Consider the following 10315-nt stretch of genomic DNA (forward strand, 5'->3'; position numbering starts at 1 on the left):
CCCGCGGAAGAAATTTCTTTTATTCATTTATTTTATTTTTCATGGGGAAATGACCGCTGACCACAAGTTGGGGAGATGGAGAGCAGGAGGTGTGTCCTTTCTAGAAACATTGTTTTTGTAAGGAGAATGAATGAATGAATGAATGAATGAATGAATGAATGAACTGGATCTCGCCAGTGTGGACCATCCTTTCAAAGGCTTCATTCAAATGCAGATAGCCCCAGCTTTGGGGAAGATGGTCTTTTTTATCTTCCCTCAACACTCAATGGTTATTGTTGTTGTTGTTGTTTCCAAGCTGCAGAGAGAGGGGGGAGGGGGGAATGAAATGTGCTTTCTTTTTTCTTTTCTTTCTTTCTTTTTTGTTTTGTTTTGTTGTTGTTTTCAAGTTGAGGTAGCTGGAACTGTTTTCCTGAGGCCAAAGTAGTCCAGCATGAAATTTAGTGGGGGGGGGGGGGTGTTTGTAGAATAGGAGAAGGAAAATTTAAAAGAGAAAGCAAGCAAGCAAGCAAGCAAAGAAAGGGTGAGTGAAAGAGCATAATGTTTATGTAAACAGCCTCAAGCACTGAGATTCCAAGGTCCCAGGTTCCAGCCCCCACACCACCATAAGCCACATCTGAGCAGTGCTGTTGGGAGAAGGAGGAGAAGTAGGAGGAGACAGAGGAGGAGAGGAGGAGGAGAAGGAGAAGGAGGAGAAGGACACACCCTGCTTTCTGTATTCTTCCCTCTTCTTTCACAAGTAGTGAAGCAGGGCTGCAGGTGTCTCTCTTTCTCTCCCCCACTACCCCCACCCCTTCCCTCTCAATTTCTGGGTATCTCTATCCAAGACATAAAGATAATTTAGTGATCCGGGAGGTGGCGTGATGGATAGAGCACTGAACTCTCAAGCATGAGGCCCCCGAGTTCAACTCCCCCGGTAACATATGTACCTGTGTGATGTCTGGTTCTTTCTGTCTCCTCCTGTCATTCTCATAAATAAATAAATAAATAAATAAATAAATAAATAAATAAATAAATAAATAAGGGAGTCAGTCGGGCATGAGCACAGCAGGTCAAGCGTGCACGTGGCACAAAGGGCAAGGACCACCAGTGTGAGGATCCAGGTTCAAGCACCTGGCTCCCCACCTGCAGGGGATTTAGTTGCTTCACAAGCAAGCAGTGGTGAAGCAGGTCTGTCTGCAGATGTCTATCTTTCTCTCTGTCTTCCCCTCCTCTCTGTCCTATCCAACAATGGCGACGAAAATAAACCAAAGACAACAAAAGGGAATAAATAAGTAAATAAATAAAATATTTTTAAAAGATAATTTGTTTATCTTGAGAGAGAGTGAGATGCACAGCCTTCTCTTCTCCCCTGTTGCCCCACCCCCCCAACAAACACACACACACACACAAACACACACACACACAATCTGTTAAGCTTTCTCAGGCATGTAATAGACAACGAATATACTAAAATAGAATCAGACACGAGAGAAAGGGACCCTGGTGATACCAAGATTATGCAAAAGACTTTCATGTATTGGACTCCTCTGAGGTTACAACTTCAGTCAGTCCCTGGTGCCTTCACAAAACCTGTACGTGCAAGACAGGGAATCCTGTTCCTCAGTAGCTCTTGAGATGAACAACAGCAGAAATAAGGCTTTGTGACACACAACCCCCAGCTTTATTCATTCATACATTCAGCAAGCAAGCAAGCAATGTGTGTTGTTCCCCTCCCCCAGTTTTATTTTCTAAAGGAATGTGTGTGTGGTCTTGGACAGACATGATACATATTATATACAGACATTTCTTTTCTGCTCCATATAGATATATAAATCCAGTGAATAAAAAATGGCAGAGGGTGAGGGAAAGGAAATTGGGGGTGGTGGCTACCTACCAGGTACCCTGTCTGAGGAATCCCCAACACTCTGCTCACCACCACCCTTCACCCTTCACTTCCCTATGGTTTATTGGATTTCTTTCTTTTAAAGGAAAAGTTACAGTTTATGCTGAACCCCTTACAATGTATCCAGATTGTTATATTGAAGAGTAGATTTAAAAAAAAAAAAAGGAGGGGGGAAGGCAGGAGGGACAGTCCAGAATATTGCTGAGTTCTGGCAACTGGTCTTGGTTTATGGGGATCCCACCTGAGACCTCAGCTCCCTCTCTCAAATGAAAATACATGATAGATAGATAGATAGATAGATAGATAGATAGATAGATAGATAGAGTTGGGGGTTGGGTGGTGGCGTGGCACACTGGGTTAGGCACACATAGTATGCAATGGGAAAAAAAATACACACACACACACAAACACACACACACGCACATACATATTCTCCTCCCAAATTATTGCTGGGGCTCAGTGCCTGCACCAGGATTCCACTGCTCCTGGAGGCCTTTTTTTTTCTTCCCCCCTCTCAGTTTTCTTGCCCTTATTTATATATATTTTTAAAAAAAGGAAATCAGTCAATCAATCAAAAATAAATGCTTTTAAAAATTGTATTTATTCCATTTTATAAATAAAACCTAAGTAATTATGTATTTGTGAGAAAGGAGAAATCTACAGGGCCGGGGTGAGGGTAAATAGCATAATGGTTATAGAAAGAGACTCTCATGCCTGAGGTTTCAAAAGTCTCAGGTTCAATCACTGGACACCGTATCCCCCCCCAACCACCATCTGGTGACAGAGAGAGATTGAGAGAGAGAGAGAGAGAGAGAAATCTACACACAGAGACCAACCAGAGCACTACTCAGCTCTGGTTTGTGGCCTATTGTGGAATGAATCTGGCTGGCACTTTGAGGCCTCAGGGGAAAAAGTGAAGGTCTTTTGTATAACCAAAGGTTATACAACTTCTTTTGTATAAACCAAACCCCCACCCCTGCCCCCCTTTTCTTCTCCCCCCCATCAGTGTCTTGTTTTTTCCATAAAACAACAAGAGCTGAGACAGCATTGACAAGAATAACATTAACAACAACAAGGACTGTAACAACAAGGGCAAAAAAATGGGAAAAACAACCTCCAGGAGCAGTGGATTTGTAGTGCAAGCAGGCACTGAGCGCCAGCCATAATACTAACAAACAGGCAAAAAAAGAAGAAAAAAAAAGAAGAAAGAGAAAAGTAAATAAAACAAGAGCTGAGCAGTGCTCTGGTAAAAATTAAAACATAACATTAGTGGGAGTCCAGCAATAGCGCAGCAGGTTAAGCGCGCTTGATGCAAAGCTCAAGGACCAGAGGAAGGATCCCGGTTGGAGCCCCCGGATCCCCACCTACAGGGGAGTCGCTTCACAGGTGGTGATCACCCTCCTAGAATGGCAACAACAGCAACAGCTACAGCAACAGCAACAGAGTGCAGGGGGAGTGGTCTAGGAAAGGAATAGTAGACCTAAGAGTCCTTCCTCTCCCCCCCTCCCCCACCCAGGTTTATGTCTGTGGTTCCCTGCCTACAGTATGAATCCACTGCTCCTAGAGGCCATCCCCGCCCCCCCCCCCCCGCTTTGTATGGCCCTGGTTGTTCATCATTACTGTTGTTATTATTGCTGTCGTTGTTGTCGGATAGGACAGAGAGAAATCCGGAGAGGAGGGGAAGACAGAGAGGGGGAGAGAAAGATAGACACCTTGGGGTGGGTGTTGGGAGGGGGCTTGAGTGTAGCTCTGTGGTTTGGGAGCACATGGTACAAAGTGCAAGGACCAGGGTGGGCATCCCATGTCAAGAGCCTCTCGCATGGCGGTGGGGGTGGGGGGCGGCTCGAAGAAGCAGTGAAGCGGGTCTGCAGGTCTGCTCCCTGCCATGTGTACTTAACCCTCTGCACTACCACCCAGGCCTCCTCAGTCCCTCCATTCTTTCCAGAGAGAGAGAGACAGAGACAGAGACAGAGAGACAGAGAGAGAGACAGAGACAGAGTACAGGGTGTGAGAAAGACATGAAAACAACATACCACTGCCTTTGGAGTTCCACATCTTTTCTTTTTTTTAATATTTATTTTATTTATTTATTCCCTTTTGTTGCCCTTGTTGTTTTATTGTTGTAGTTATTATTGTTGTTGTCGTTGTGGGATAGGACAGAGAGAAATGGAGAGAGGAGGGGAAGACAGATAGGAGGAGAGAAAGATAGACACCTGCAGACCTGCTTCACAGCCTGTGAAGCGACTCCCCTGCATGTGGGGAACCGGGGTTCGAACCGGGATCCTTATGCTGGTCCTTGTGCTTTGTGCCACCTGCGCTTAACCCACTGCGGTACAGCTCGACTCCCAGTTCCATCTCTTTTCATCCTCAGTGGTTCTCACTGTGGTTTCTTAGATTTCTTCCTATGAAATGAAAAGTTACATTGTGGTGGTCCACAAGGTTGCGTGGTGGATAAATAAAGTATTGGACCTTCAAGGACGAGGAGGTCCTGAGTTCGACCCCTGGCAGCACAGTACCAGAGTGACGTCTGGCTCTTTCTCTGTCTCCCGTAATATCTTTCTGCTTCAGAAATAAGTACAATCTTAAATAAAATAAAATTAAATGAAAATAAAGTGACAAACCTTTGTGTCCTGAACCCTATCACCATGTAAATGGATTGTTTTAGTGATGCCTCCATCAGAGGGCATGTGTCACGTGGTGAGGGGACTCAAGGCAAGAAGGGAGAGAGTGAGAAAATAAATAATTAAAAAAGGGATGGTAGTGGTGGTGGTAGAGGAGGAGGAGGAGGAGGAGGAGGAAGGGGGGGCCCAGTCAATGAATTAAAGTGAGGCAGTCAATTAATTAATTACTCAAAAATCAATTTTTTTCCAGGCTCTGGGTAGGTGTATTTAGGAAACTATATACCCCTCCCAAAGGGGAGAGGGGTGAATTCTTAGAAAAGAAAGGAGAGGCCTAATCCCTCCACCTTTTCTGTGTGTGTATGCCTGTGTGTGTGGGGGGGGATGTGTAAATGGCCTTTATACACACATGCATACACACATGCACACACACACGCACCAACATCTGTGGAGTTTCACCTATTTTCATCTTTGTTGCTGTCTCGTACACTCTTAGATGTTCTCATTTTAAATGTAAAATGATGTTTTAGTCTGAACCTTTTCTGATCACATGCAAAGAAATGGCATTTTTCCGGGTTACTCTCATCCATCTCTCTCCTTCCCTCCCTCCCTGCCTCCCCCAAAGTATTTTATTAGAGATGGGACTTAGAACAAAAAAGTGTGTGTGTGTGTGTGTGTGTGTGTGTGTGTGAGAGAGAGAGAGAGAGAGAGAGAGAGAGAGAGAGAGGAGAGAGAGTTGTGTATATGCCTGTCTTTTGCTAGGTCACCCTATTCTAGACTTTTCACCATTAACAAAGGAATAGGTTTATCACAGAGACTCTCATGCCTGAGTCTCCCCAAGTACCAGGTTTGATTCTCCACCCCCCCAACATAAAGGAGAGTTGAGCAGTGCTGGGGTGGGGGGCAAGAAGGAGGATAAAGAAGGGCAACAAAAAGGGGAAAAATGGACCCCGGGAGTGGAGGATTCATGGTGCAAGCATGGAGCCCAGCAATAACCCTGGAGGGATAAGAAGGAGAAGGAGAAGGAGAAGGAGAAGGAGAAGGAGAAGGAGAAGGAGGAGAAAGATAGATATAATATATATATATATATATATATATATATATATATATATATATATTTCATTTCAATCATAGAAAAGGAGGCACTGAAATAGGCAGATGGGAACACTGGTCTTTTCTGGTTTGACAGTGGTGTGCTTTGCCTTGGGACATCTGGGGCCTCTAGCCAGAAAAGGCATGGTGGTATGCAGCAGGCTCACAGGAGACCTTTCTCTCTCTCTCTCTCTCTCTCTCTCTCTCTCTCTCTTTCTTGTTTCCTTCCTTCCTCCCTCCCTTCCTTCCTTCCTTCATGGGGGGTGTTGTTAATGGTTTACAGTTGACAGAAAAATACAACAGTTTGTACATGCACAACATGTCTCATCTTTCCACATAACTCTTCAACCCCCTCTAGGTTCTCCTCTCCCATCATGTCCCAAGAGCTGAACACCCCCCTGACTGGGACCCCCACCCCAGAGTCTGTTACTTCCATGCCATAGATGACAGACTGACATCTTTCTCTCATTAGTATTTCAATGCTGGAAGCAAAGAGCTTGTTCATGGCTCCGCCTCCTCAGCCTCTGCCTCTGCCTGTTTCTGTAGCCTCTGGTTCCACCTCCCCTGCGGAAGAAATTTCTTTTATTCATTTATTTTATTTTTCATGGGGAAATGACCACTGACCACAAGTTGGGGAGATGGAGAGCAGGAGGTGTGTCCTTTCTAGAAACAGATAGTGTTTTTGTAAGGAGAATGAATGAATGAATGGATGGATGAATTAATGAACTGGATCTCACCAGTGTGGACCATCCTTTCAAAGGCTTCATTCAGATGCAGATAGTCCCAGCTTTGGGGCAGGATGGTCTTTTTTATCTTCCCTCAACACTCAACTGTTGTTGTTGTTGTTTCCAAGCTGCAGAGAGAGGGGGGAGGGGGGAATGAAATGTGCTTTCTTTTTTCTTTTCTTTCTTTTTTTTGTTTTTTGTTTTTTTTTTTGTTTGTTTCTTTTGTTGTTGTTTTCAAGTTGAGGTAGCTCGAACTGTTTTCCTGAGGCCAAAGTAGTCCAGCATGAAATTTAGTGGGGGGGAGGGTGTTTGTAGAGGGAGGATAAGAAAAATTAAAAGAGAAAGCAAGCAAGCAAAGAAAGGGTGAGTGAAAGAGCATAATGTTTATGCAAACAGACTCAAGCACTGAGACTCCAAGGTCCCAGGTTCCAGCCCCCCACACCACCATAAGTCACAGCTGAGCAGTGCAGTTGGGAGAAGGAGAAGGAGAAGAAGAAGGAGAAGGAGAAGGAGAAGGAGAAGGAGGAGGAGGAGAAGGACACACCCTGCTTTCTATATTCTTTCCTCTTCTTTCACAAGTAGTGAAGCAGGGCTGCAGGTGTCTCTCTTTCTCTCCCCCACTACCCCCACCCCTTCCCTCTCAATTTCTGGCTATCTCTATCCAAGACTTAAAGATAATTTAGTGATCCGGGAGGTGGCGTGATGGATAGAGCACTGAACTCTCAAGCATGAGGCCCCCAAGTTCAACCCCTGGTAACATATGTACCTGTGTGATGTATGGTTCTTTCTGTCTCCTCCTGTCATTCTCATAAATAAATAAATAAATAAATAAATAAGGGAGTCAGTCAGGCCTGAGCACAGCAGGTCAAGTGTGCACGTGGCACAAAGGGCAAGGACCACCAGTGTGAGGATCCAGGTTCAAGCACCTGGCTCCCCACCTGCAGGGGAGTTAGTTGCTTCACAAGCAAGCAGTGGTGAAGCAGGTCTGTCTGCAGATGTCTATCTTTCTCTCTATCTTCCCCTCCTCTCTGTCCTATCCAACAATGGCGACGAAAATAAACCAAAGACAACAAAAGGGAATAAATAAGTAAATAAAAAATATTTTTAAAAGATAATTTGTTTATCTTGAGAGAGAGAGAGAGATGCACAGCCTTCTCTTTTCCTCTGACGCCCCACCCCCCAACACACACACACACACACACAATCTGTTAAGCTCTCTCAGGCATGTAATAGACAATGGATATACTAAAATAGAATCAGACAAGAGAGAAAGGGACCCAGGTGATACCAAGATTATGCAAAAGACTTTCATGTATTGGACTCCTCTGAAGTTACAACTTCAGTCAGTCCCTGGTGCCTTCACAAAACCTGTACGTGCAAGACAGGGAATCCTGTTCCTCAGTAGCTCTTGAGATGAACAACAGCAGAAATAAGGCTTTGTGACACACAACCCCCAGCTTTATTCATTCATACATTCAGCAAGCAAGCAAGCAAGCAATGTGTGTTGTTCCCCTCCCCCAGTTTTATTTTCTAAAGGAATGTGTGTGTGGTTTTGGACAGACATGATACATATTATATACAGACATTTCTTTTCTGCTCATATATAAAAATATATAGATATATAAATCCAGTGAATAAAAAATGGCGGGGGGTGAGGGAAAGGAAATTGGGGGCGGTGGCTACCTACCAGGTACCCTTTCTCTGAGGAATCCCCAACACTCTGCTCACCACCACCCTTCACCCTTCACTTCACTCCACTCCACTCCACCCCAACCCACCCACTCAATTACAATGCAAATTTCTGGCCAGAAAGATACAAAGTGTTGCCTAGCAGGGGTAGAGAGGATAATGGTTATGCTAAGAGACCCTCATTCCTGAGGCTCCACAACCACAGCCAGGAAGCCTGTGGCAATTCAAGGAGCCAGAGTGCAACATCATTCAGACTTCCATTCCAACTCGCAAATTCTTCTGCCAGAGATTAAGTCCCAGGGGAGTGCTGGTCGACCCACCTGCTCCACAAGGCGGCAGTCCAGGAAACGGGTGGCGAGGTGGCGGGGTGGCGGGGTGGCGCGGTGGCCGGATCCTGGGATCCTAAGGCTGACTTCATCCAGCAATTAAGTCCCAAGGGAGTTCTGGTCGACCCGCCGGCTCCACAACGAAGGCAGTCTGAGATTCGGGATCCGGGGTCCAGGGGTGCCACAGCGGACTTCATCCAGACGCCCGGTCGACCCGCGAGCCACTCCTACAGCGACCAACCCACCGGCTCCAAAACGAAGGCGGTCAGGGATCCTGGATCCGGGGTCCGGGGTCCGGGGTCGGGGGGTGCCACGATTGACTTCATCCAGACGCCCGGTCGACCCGCGAGCCGCTCTGGCAGTGACCAAGTCCCAAGGGACGGCTGGTCGACCCACCAGCTCGACAACGAAGGCAGTCCGGGGTCCGGGATCCGGGGTCCGGGGTCAAGGGATGCCATGGCGGACTTCATCCAGAAGTCAGTAAAATAAGTATATAAGTAAAATATTAATGATTGAAGACAGAGTGTGTGAGAGCATGTGAGAGTTAGAGACAGAGAAGGCGAGAAGAGAAATAGATGAGTTGGAAAGACACCAGAATTCAAAAACCTCCTACACTGTGTTCATTGATGACAAATTCAAAGCTGGCTTGTAGAGATTGTAAGGCAGCAGCTCTCATGCCCACAGACCCCAGACAGCCCCAGCCTTCACCATATGCTGTACTACCAGACCTGACAGTAATGTGTGTGTGTGTGTGTGTGTGTCTGTCTGTCTGTCTGTGTCTGTGTGTGCTCAGAGCTCACCTATTATAGTAGTCTCAGAGCATGGGTGGGAAGGTAGCCAGCCTCACCTGCAACTTATGTACAGAGAACCTAGCTGGTCAGGGAAAGCCAGGTAGCCCGGATTCTGGCTAAGCAAGAAGGCACATGCAAGGGGACTGTCATGTCTCCCTCTCCTGAGTTCCCGATTCAATCTCATGCCTCACTATCATCCAAACACTGTCAAAGGGGTAAGCTGCGGCACGCCTCAGAATTCAGGGACAGGAGCCTGTCCAGTCAAGTTTGGCTGCCTACTCAGCCTCCAGACTCTCAGTCCACTGCTCAGGGCAGCAGATTACAAGCCCAGAATGAACCAAGAAAGAGCTGTGTTTCAACATAGATGGGAACTGTGTTTGGCCAAACAATAGTGGATGAACCCGGCCCTTTACACCTACCCTTTGGGTCCGGCTAAGGCAATTGCTCCTGTGGCCTCACAATCCCTGATCATGGTGTCCTGGTGTCCACACATCACACTCAGAGAGATTCCCAGAAGTAGGCATGCATGAGTGTCTGCTACAAAGTTGCTCTGCTTGCAGGAAGCACAAACTCCCAGGCCCTTGCTATGGAGAGACAAAAGGAAGATGGAGGCCTCCATTGGCTGAATTAGGAGTTTCCAGTGGAGATCACAGCCCCGCCCCTCACCTGAGGGCCTGGCTGCTGCTAATAAAGGCAATTGGAAACACCTGTTACCACTTGGGCCCTGAGGACATACTCAGGAATCCCTCCAGGAGCTAGCAGGCTGGCAGACCTCCTGATCCCAGGATAGCTGTGCTCCTAGTTGGGAGGGCCTTCTGGCCAGAGGTGAGAATATTCCCTAGATACAAGAATGAACTTCAGGTTTAAAAAGGATTTGAAACCCCAGGAGGCACTTGGAAAAGACATTTCACAGCCATCAAGACACCCTCTTTCTGAACCCTGGAAGCTTCCGTTTTGCATGGAAAATCTGGACACTGGTGTGGCCATCAGTACCACAGATCCTTTACATTCGGCCCAATAGAGGGAAAGCACAATGTGTGTGCCAGGGTGGTAGAGTTTCACTTCTCTTGACCTGGGCTCTCATGGAATAAGGACAAGGATGTGGTGCAGGAAATGGAGGAGGGCTGCATTTAGGCTGAGTGTCAGCCACAGGACCCTGGAGAATGGGAGTCAAGCACAGAGGGCCTGGACA

Source organism: Erinaceus europaeus (genome assembly GCF_950295315.1).
Source record: "Erinaceus europaeus chromosome 6 unlocalized genomic scaffold, mEriEur2.1 SUPER_6_unloc_1, whole genome shotgun sequence".
Taxonomy (NCBI): Eukaryota; Metazoa; Chordata; class Mammalia; order Eulipotyphla; family Erinaceidae; genus Erinaceus; species Erinaceus europaeus.